General features: G+C 39.3%; 2 non-coding genes across 2 annotated transcripts; one reads left to right on the forward strand and one right to left on the reverse strand.

The window, feature by feature from the left end:
- The first annotated feature begins 357 nt into the window (after positions 1-357).
- Positions 358-430, forward strand: TRNAV-AAC (transfer RNA valine (anticodon AAC)). The gene has a single exon. It is a non-coding gene; the product is annotated as a tRNA-Val (tRNA).
- Positions 431-6,940: 6,510 nt separating this feature from the next.
- TRNAI-AAU (transfer RNA isoleucine (anticodon AAU)) lies at positions 6,941-7,014 on the reverse strand. The gene has a single exon. It is a non-coding gene; the product is annotated as a tRNA-Ile (tRNA).
- Positions 7,015-10,377: the final 3,363 nt, after the last annotated feature.

The following is a 10,377-nucleotide window of genomic DNA, read 5'->3' on the forward strand; positions in this document are numbered from 1 at the left end:
TAAGCTCTGCCAGTTGGTTTTAGCTCCTAAAGGATGAATTTCAGTCAGGGAGAGATGAAGATCAGAGCACGTTACACAGTCAGAGAAATTGAATAGAAGATATCAAGAAATTTCTTGAAATAAAATTTCCCCAGAGTCTGCCTAAGATTTCCCTGACTGCTGTCTGTAATCTAACGGGGCTCTGGGAGTAGCATTGGCCTGGCTATAAGTTAATGAGTTTAGATATTATTGATTCTAACAATCGGAAAGTGTAGAAGGAAAGATAGCGCCTCAACTAAGAAAATCTCATGAAGAAAAGAGTAAATTTAAGGTTCATCATAACTCATTAAAAAAGGTAAAGGAACATGAGGAAGACAGGTTTCCGTAGTGTAGTGGTTATCACGTTCGCCTAACACGCGAAAGGTCCCCGGTTCGAGACCGGGCGGAAACAACTGCTATATTTTCCCGAAAATTCTGAATTTTGGTCTAGAAATGTTCTATCTGAATCTCTCACATTTCCACCAACTACCAAATCTTTGTGCTCACTTTACCGCCGGGGACTTTCAATTACAAGAATTACAGTGCAAGACCGGAGCTCAGACTTGCTCCCTCACCTCCCTTAACAAGCAATCATGTGCTATCCATTCCGTTGGCTTAGAGAAGATCCTGCCCTTCGCTGTGGTCGCTGTCCATCCTCATAGGCGCTGTTCCTATCCCTTATGGGTAGGAACAGAGAATGAATCTCCCTGACACACAAGTGTGGTTGATGAATGCAAGGAGGATCAAGAAGCCAACTGTAACTGCAGGAGAAACAGTCAAGTGGAGAGTGGCTCCCGGAGTCAGAGAGGAAACAGAATGGAAGGGAGAGATCAAGTGCAGCTGATCATTTCTTTAAGGACTTTGGCCTCTACTCTGATAAAATGAGGAGACATTGGATTTTAAGCAGGGAAGTAACTTTACATGACTTGAGTGTTTTAAACAGCCCCTCCGCCAACTCTGTGGAGAATTTTTTGTTTGGAGAAAAGAATGGAAGCAGGGAGATCTAAGTCTCTCTCATCATGCTACATATCAGAAATAACTGTGGCTTGGACAGGACGGTGGCAGTCGAGTTGGTGAGGAGTAGTCACAATCTAGATATATTTTAAAGATAAAGTCAAGAGACATTCCTGCGAAAATGGATGTGAGGAGGGGAAGTAGAATCAATTATGACTTTGAGATGTTTTGCTGACAACCTGGAAGGATGGAGTTGCCATTATCTGAAATGGGGACGCCAGGATGTACCAGTAATATTAGAGAAATATTGGGCATCCTGTTTTAGACATGCTAACTTTTAGATGCCTAGTATAAAACCCTCAAGTGTAATGCTAAGCAATGAGTTGAATCTACAAGCCTGTAGTTTAATGGAGTAGTCTAGACTGCAGATACAAATTAGATAGTTATAGTCACATAGACATTATTTAAGCTACAAGAACTAATAAAATCACTAGGTAGAGATTGTATATAAAGAAGAGGTCCAAGGACCAAGCCCTGAGACATTCCCTTATAAAAAAAAGTGTATGAGAAGAGGGGAAACAAAGGGCATTGAGAAGGAGAAGGCAGTGAGGTAGAAAGACAATCAGGACAACAGCGTCTTGGAAGTCAAATGAAGAAAATCTTTTAAGAAGGATAAGGTGCCTATGGCTCCTGAGAAATCATGGACTTAGAAGCAATCATTAGTATCAGATATTTAGAGGTCATTGGTGATTTTGACAAAAACTTTACAGGAAGTGGTGGTGCCAGAAAAAGTGAATGTAGTTCATTAGGAGAAGAATAGGAGGAGAGGAATTGCAGACAGTAAATCTGTATAGTTCCTTAGAGATTTTGTATAAAGTCATCTGAGAGATAGGGTAGTAGCTAGAGGAAAATGTTGAGGCAAGAGAAATGTTTTTAAGATAGTAGTCAAATAGTGTATTTGAATGTTCATAAGAATAACCCAATAGTCGGTAGAATATTGTTCCAGTCAATGCAGATAAAATTCTCTTTAAGTCGTTAGTAATTCACTGATAGGAATACAAGACAATTCCTTTCCCTGAGGAGACTAAAGAATTTTCCAAGGTTTATGATAGCACATATAGATTTTAATTCCATGTTTCTCTTCCCAGTTATTTTTTCTTTTCAGGACAAAATTACACGTAGGCTGGTTCTAGAACTATGCTAAAGTTTAAAATGGTGGAAGGAATCATCAGATGTCCACTATGGAGTAACAAACTTGCCAGTCCCCTAGCTTGCCTCATCATTAGTCTCATTTAACAGATACCATCAGTCTGCAATCACAAAAGAGATATTTGCTTTTTGAGGGTGGTCATATTTTCTAACACATAATGCTGATGCCTAACATCTGGTCATATATGATTGGGCCAGAGCTCTCAAAAGCAATCAACCCATGGGCTGGCAAGTGACCTGTAAGACCTATAACTTGATTTTCAATAAAAATCTCTGCCTCAAAACTGGTTCAAGTATTTAGATAGGTGGCCACATGGATTTCTTAAGGTGGGGGAGAATTGGAACAGGAAAAAGCAAAGAGAATCGGACGGTAGATGGAAGAGATATAATAGATTCAAAGAAAAAATGACACTGAGAAATTTACTCATTTACATTAATCCCTAATTGCCAGCATATAAATCAATGAACTACAACCATTGAGTGGGGTCAGGAAAATCTAGACCTTGTTAAAGATCTATAGATCTTATTAAATTGAAAGACTCTTCTAGCTGGAGTATAGGTGACCTTATTCCTAAAACTCTAATTGGGTAACTCCCACTCTATCTAGCTTGTAGATAATTGAGGGAGAGAAGGGAAAGGGAGAACGCCAACACCAAGTGCATCCTTCTGTGAACTTCTGGAAAAGGGAAATGTGCCTTTCCTGCTCTATTGACCCAACATCTCTGGAGGGCCAGAGCTAAGGTGATGTTGGCTTCTCTTTCCTATCCTCTCTTCAAGTATGTGTCCTCTTTGCTTTAGACAAAGAACTTAATCACTCATTTATTCAATAAATACTTATTGAATGTATGCTATGTACCAGATACTGCATTAGTCCCTGGGATAACAGCTTTAAACAAAATAGGCAGAAATATCTTTCCTTTCTAGTGGTAAGTTTACAGAAATATTTTTTAAATAAAGTTGCATATAAAATGGTAGATAATGTGAAAATAAATTCTAAGGAGAACAAGTAATCAGGGAAGGACACTAGGGGTGAGTTTTTATTTTCAACTTCTAAATGGAATATTGCTGAATTTGAGCAAAAATCTGAAGGGAGAAAGTGAATGAGTCATGGGAATATCCAGGTAATGTCATTCCAGACAGAGGCTATAGTGCCCACAAAGACCCTGACATGGCGTTTACCTTGTGTATTTGAGGAATAGCAAGGAGGCTACTTCTACTGGAATAAAATGAATGATATTTTAATGTACATATCACTAATCTATTGCCACAAATATATGGCTTAACAAACCATCCAAATTCAGTAGATTAAAACTATTAGAATCTAGTTAGCTCTCTAGACTGTGGTTCACTAATATAGGTGGGGATTGATCAGACTGTTTATGTCCCAGCTGGGCTGACTCACATGTCTGGTGAACAACAGACAATCAGCTAATCTCCAAACATCTCTTATTCCTTAACATGTCAAACCCAGGCAAGTTCTCATGACAATGGCTCAGGGCAAAAGCAATCAGGAAAAAAAGAAAAACCTTCCTGGAACTAAAAAGCAATGACAGCAAGGTTGTAAGACATAAGGTTCATATACAAAGGTCAATCAATTTCTTATATACCAGGAATGAACGATTGGAATTTTAAATTAAAAACACAATATAATTTACATTAGCACCCCCTAAAGTGAAATACTTAAGTATAAATCTAACAAAACTTGTATGAGATCTACATGAGGAAAATTACAAAACTCTGATTAAAGATATTAAAGAACTAAACAAATAGAAAGATATTCCATGTTCATGAACAGAAAGACTCAATATTGACAAGATGTGAGTTCTTCCCAACTTGATCTATAGATTCAACACAATCCCAATCAAAGTACCCGCAAATTATTTTGTGGATATTGACAAACTGATTCTAAAGTTTATATAGAGAGGCAAAAGACCCAGAATAGTCAACAAATATTAAAAGAAAAGAACAGAGTTGGGGGTATGACACTACCTGACTTCAATACTTATTATAAAGCTACAGCAATCAAGACATTATGGTACTTTTAAAGAATAGATAATTAGATCAATGGGACAGAATAGGGAGCCTAGAAACAGAGCCACACACATATAATCAGTTGATCTATGATAATGGAGCAAAAGCAATACAAGGGATAAAGGACAGCCTTTTCAACGAATAGTGCTGGAACAGTTGCACATCCACATGCAACAGATAAATCTAGACACACATCTGATACTCACAACCAAAATTAACTCAAAATGAATCATAGATTGAAATGTAAAACACAAAACTATAAAACTCCTAGATGACATAGGAGAAAATCTAGATGACCATTGAGTCTGGTGATGATTTTTTAGATATAGCACCAAATGCACAAGCCATGAAAGAAATAATTGATAAGCTGGACTTGACTAAAATTAAAAAGTTCTGCTCTGTAAAAGACACTGTCAAGAGATTGAGAAGACAAGCCACAGACTAGAAGAAAATATTTGCCTAAGACATTACTGATAGAGGACTGCTATCCAAAATATACAAAGAACTCTTAAATCTCAACAAGAATAAGAACAGCTGGATTAAAAATGGACAAAAGATCTCAACAGACATCTTATCAAGTAAGATATAAGATGACAAGCATTCAAAAACATGGTCAACATTATACATTATTACAGAAATGCAAATTAAAACAACAGTGAGATATTACCACACACCTATTAGAATGGCCAAAACCCAGATCACTGACAACACCAAATCCTGGGGAGGATGTGGAGCAACAGGAACTCTCATATATTGTTGGTGGGAATGCAAAATGGTGCGGCCACTTTGGAGGACAGTTTGACAGTCTCCTACAAAACTAAACACACTCTTACCAACCATATGATCCAGCAATCACATTCCTTGGGATTTACCCAAATGATTTGAAAACTTATGTCCACACAAAAACCAGCACATAGATGTTTATAGCTGCTTAATCCATAATTGCCAAAATTTGGAAGCAACCAAGATGTCTTTCAGTAGGTGAGTAGATAAATAAACTGTGATACATCCAGACAGTGGAAAATTATTCAGCACTAAAAAGGACTACCAAGCTGTGGCAAGATATAGAGGAAACTTAAATGCATATTACTAAGTGAAAGAAGCCAATCTGAAAAGGCTATGTACTGTATGATTAGACTATACAACATCTGGAAAAGACAAAATTACGGAGAAAATAAAAGATCAGAGGTTCCCAGGGATTAGGAGGGAGAGAGGAATAAATAGGCAGAGCACAGAGGGTTTTTAGGGCGGTGAAACTATTCTGTATGATACTGTAATGGTGGACATATGTCATTACATATTTGTCAAAACCTATAGAATGTACAACACCAGGAGTGAACCCTGATGTAAACTATGGACTTTGGGTGGCAATGACATGTGAAAGTAGGTTCATCAGTTGTAACAAATCTACCATTCTGATTTAGGATGTTGACAGTGGGAGAGAATGTGTGTGGTGTGGGAGGGGGATGTGAGAACTTTCCACTCAGTTTTGCTGTGAACCTAAAAGTGCTCTAAAAAATAAAGCCTATTTTAAAAAACAAACAAAAGACGAAACAACCAAAAAAAGCAAGCAGAAAGAGCAACTGGCTTATTCAAGCATCTTCTTTGTCAAATTCGCTACAATGGGATCATTGGTGAAAGTAAGTTGCAGTGCTCAGCCTAGAGAGAGTGGGAAGACACTACAAGGTGACATGAAAAACAGCATGCATAAAGGGACTGGAGAAGGAATGGGGTCATTAGGGCAATAAACCCACCACAAGTAGCTAATTATTTCTGGTTGATTTGATGCAGAAAGGTCAAGATAAAAATAAACTTTTCTGTTACCTGGTGATGTGCTCCACATATTCCAGTTTCTTACCCCAACTCCGTCATCACCGAAGCCGTAATCATGATCCATCCTGGCAGTTACAACATTCCTAAACCTCACCCATCTTTCACCTTATCCTTAACAACATCTCTGCTATTCATTTCATCACTAAACTGAAAGTTAAATTGAAAGGCTCAGCGATAAAATCGGTGTTTTTATTATACATTACTTGGATAAATAAATAAATAATGTGATTTTTCTTTTAGGCCAAAGTAAAATGTTCAGAACGTAAACTAATCTTAACGTTTGAAAACACACTCTGATGGTGAGGCTTCATGCATTCAATCCACAAATACTCACCAAATGGCTGCTTTGTGTTGAGAACTGTGCTCCACCTCAGAGATCCAGAAAAAAAGAAAAAAAAAAATCTGTCCTCATGGACAGAGATTTTGGTAAAAGCCTACTGATTAAAAAAAAAGAAGAAGAAAGGAAAATATGCATTGTGTCCGATTGTGATTATTTTATCAATAAGAAGTAGCGACTTCAACAGTGTTGAAAAGGCAGCGCAAGGGCAAGGAGACAGAGACTCGATGGACTGACTCTGGGAAAGGGACAAGGAAACCGGGGTTTTCAGAGGATCAGAGGCCATCAAACACTCGTCTCGCTTCCAATGCCACCTCTAAACTCCTATCCTCATTTTCTCACGGAAAATTTCTATCTGAAGGCTTTATGCCACTTTTTCCACAAGAGTTTTATCTTTTTCTCCTCCACCCCCACACCCACCCCCATGTTGAAAAGAGGGACAAAAAAGGTAGATGTCACTGCTAAGGATTACGAAATGAAGTCCATGTTTCATTCCAATTTTACGTCGGAGAGGCTATTTTCAATATATGAGGGGACTACAGCAAAATTGACACTCCTTGGCCCGTACGGGGATCGAACCCGCGACCTTGGCGTTATTAGCACCACGCTCTAACCAACTGAGCTAACCGGCCAACTGGCACATCGACGTTTTCCTTTAAAAAATAAAAAGTGTGTTCACATTCTTTTATTTAAAATTAAAGATCTTGTTTCCCCCTTTCCAAGGAAACTTTTTCGTTTAACTTTTTTTAACCAAGATCAAGTCACGTTGCTTCTTCAAGCCTCTCTTCCTGTTTTCCATTTCCCCTTTCTGCGCTCCTGCAAAACGAAAAAGACAAGGTAAAAACTGCCTGCAGCAGAAACGAACTTCGCCTCTCCCTTGAAAACAGACTTTCTCAAACTTGTCGATTTCCCCCAAGAAAACACAATGAAACATTCACAAGAGAGGCTTCCTTAGCGCTCACTCGCTGCGCCTCCCATACGCCAAGGGTTCTCAAGTTCAACAAGCCTGGCGCGTAATTCTCTTTACACACGAAACACACACGGACGGTGATGTAAGCCAGGTTTAGCGGGTGCAGGAACGGGGAGAGGTGGGTGCGGGGGCGGGAGAGGAGACAAGTCTGAGCTCCAGAGCCCTCGCAAAGATCCTGGACAGGCAGCTCTTCCTCCTGGACGATTTCCCAGCAACTCAGCGTCCAGCTCTGAGTTTGCCCACGCAGGCGAAGGCCATTTCTAGCGGAAAGAGGGATTCGGACCATTTCTGGAGTGACAATGGCACCCGCGAGCGCTCTAGATTTTCCGAGCCGCTTTCAAATTTCTCGGATTTCTGTTCTGAAGGCAAAAAAAGCTGACACTGCGATGCCCCAGCAGCTGTGCAGACCTCAAAACTTTGGAGAAAAGGACGTATTGGAATTTCCGGTCTGAGTGGGGCCTCTTAAAACTGGGTTTGGAGGCTATTCCAATAAAAACAAGATACAAACAAACGCTGAAGAATTAACAAAGCTTAGACGATTTATCCTTAGCTAAGTTGGGCTTTAGCCTTCAAAATTTTGTTACCTGTACCTTTACCCCCAGTTTTAAAACTATGTGCACCTGGCACGTTTTTTGACAACTAATTGATTTTTATCCATAAGATTAAGCAGTTACTTTTCTTTGTGTTATAATTATTGACAAATTTAAAAATGAAACTGTGGTATCACTTGAATATATTGAACATAAATTCTGAATAATTTGATATGAAAAAAATGCATGAACAAATATTTCTTTTATAGCCTTTAACCTTATGTCATTGTTTTCTTCTTGAACTTCACTTTCCCAGAAATAGATATCAAAGTAGAAAATAATTTTATGCTCTAAATTATTTTAAGCTTTGTATAGCCTACTTTCCTGCAACAAAAAATATATACGGCCATCATCATTAATTTGAGGGAGGGCATAAGGCTCTAATTTTTATGAGTTCCTCTGTATTGAATCATCATTAAAATTATGGCATACACAGTTAATCATAACAGAAATATTACGAATTTGAAAACTAATCAGTAAAATTACAGGTAAAAATAATTGAATGTTTATCTAAATAATACAACTCGCCATTTAAAATCAGTTGATACAATGATGATAAATTAAACATTGCCATGGTGAGCCATGTTTCAGCGTTAATTTTATGCCTAGTTCGTAAGTACTGAGGAGATGCATTTTAACATACAAATAAACTGAAAGTAGATGAGATTTTGTTGTACAAATGTCTCACAATTGTTTAACACTTTCTGAGTTAGTTGCAAAAAATCCCGTGGTAACCCATGATCAATAATTATTTCTCATCTTCATTTCAGGTCACTTCTGGCACTAGAATGATGCAGAAAACAAGGACTTTCTTGAATTCAGATTCCTTCCTCTAGTGCCTGAGGTTCTGGAGAAAATGAAGGCAGCAGCTTCACTGTAGAAGGAGAGTCTAAGAAATACGAAAGGCAAACTCCCAAGGAAGGGACAGGGGTGGAAGGAGGAGACAGCAAGCTGTATCTTTTGGGCAGTGTCGCTTGAAACAGAAGAGCCTCCTTTCTCTGTGACCTGCCAGGGACTCCGGATCTTTGGGGCAGAGTTTGGAGGGGCTGGGAGGAAACCAAGTTCCCATGGAGACTCCCACACACAAATCCAAAGGTGCCCTGAATTTGTGAGTGGATTTCATGAACAGAAGATAATGGTTGATTGAAGTTCACCAAGGGTGCTGTATGGGGTGCTGGGAATTTTAAATGAATGAACACACTATACATCCTGCCCTCAGCTGGATGAGTCTGTTGGATTGCGAATGGGTGAAAAAGGGAAAAAAGTTCAAGGGGGTAGATTTAAAGCTTCCTGGAGCATCTCAATTTATTCCCCAGTTTTACAGCTAAAACTGAGAGATGACATCTGCTGAGAACAGTTCAGAGGAACGAAAACCAGAGAAAAAGGACTGTATGGCAGCAAACCTGCAACCTGTGGTTAGGACCACGCTCTAGCACAACTGAGCTCCCCAGCCATTCCACTGGCCCGTGTTTTCTTTGAAAATATTCACTCCATCAGCATTCTTCCTGTTGATGGTCTTAGAAGGCCAAAGAAGTCCCTCCCTGACTCCCACTCCTGTCTTGATAAAATGAATGAGAAATTTCGCTTCAAACAAACAAATAAACAATCGGTTTTAGCCATATTCATGGACTTGACAGAGAAAGCCTTGGCTTGTTTAAACTTGTAAGTTCTAAATGGGGAATTGACAGAAATTTATGCTTTTCTTAAAGGGCATGGTGATGTGCACGTGGTGAGTCTGACCTGATGAACCAAAAATGGCAGGCATCCCCCCAATTTTGTGCTTAAAGGACAATCCCACCACCTGACTCTCCTTTGGATGATTTTTCATGGAATTTCTCAGTTCTCACTTAGCTGGCTTGTCCATGGCCAGGCTTAGGATTGGAGCCTTCCTACCTGTTTGTTTCAGGTTTCCAAGGTGAGCTCGAATCACATTTCTGTGAATTGGTGTCATCTGAGAAACCTCAGCACTGCCCAGCGACCATTTCAGAGGAGGTGAACTCATGTGAGTCCAGCATTTCTTTCCTAGCTCCTCTTTTACTCTGCATTTATAGTATTTTCTTAAATTCTCAATTTTTGAATAGGAAATGCAGTCACATTATATAAAAAGGCATGCAGTGAGCATCTCCCTCTTGCTGCTGAGCTCTTCATGACCAGTCCCTACCCTCTCAATAGATTTCCCTTGTTTTTAGTTTCTGTGCATACATGGATGGTGATTTGATGGATGTTGCCCAAGTGTCTGCCAGAGAGGCTGAGCCCAGTGTTTTTGTTTGTCTGCTTGCTTGTTTTAACTATGTTGAGCAAAAATGAGTTGAGTCTTGGTTCTGGATTCTCTACTACAGATCTGAGGCAAAACCAGGAGAAAGGTGAAATGTAGTGGCATTCACTAGGGGGCATGCTTGATTCCAGATTGTCACCTTCTCTCAGGTGAGTGAGAC

This window comes from Equus quagga, unplaced genomic scaffold (assembly GCF_021613505.1).
Source record: "Equus quagga isolate Etosha38 unplaced genomic scaffold, UCLA_HA_Equagga_1.0 191_RagTag, whole genome shotgun sequence".
Taxonomy (NCBI): Eukaryota; Metazoa; Chordata; class Mammalia; order Perissodactyla; family Equidae; genus Equus; species Equus quagga.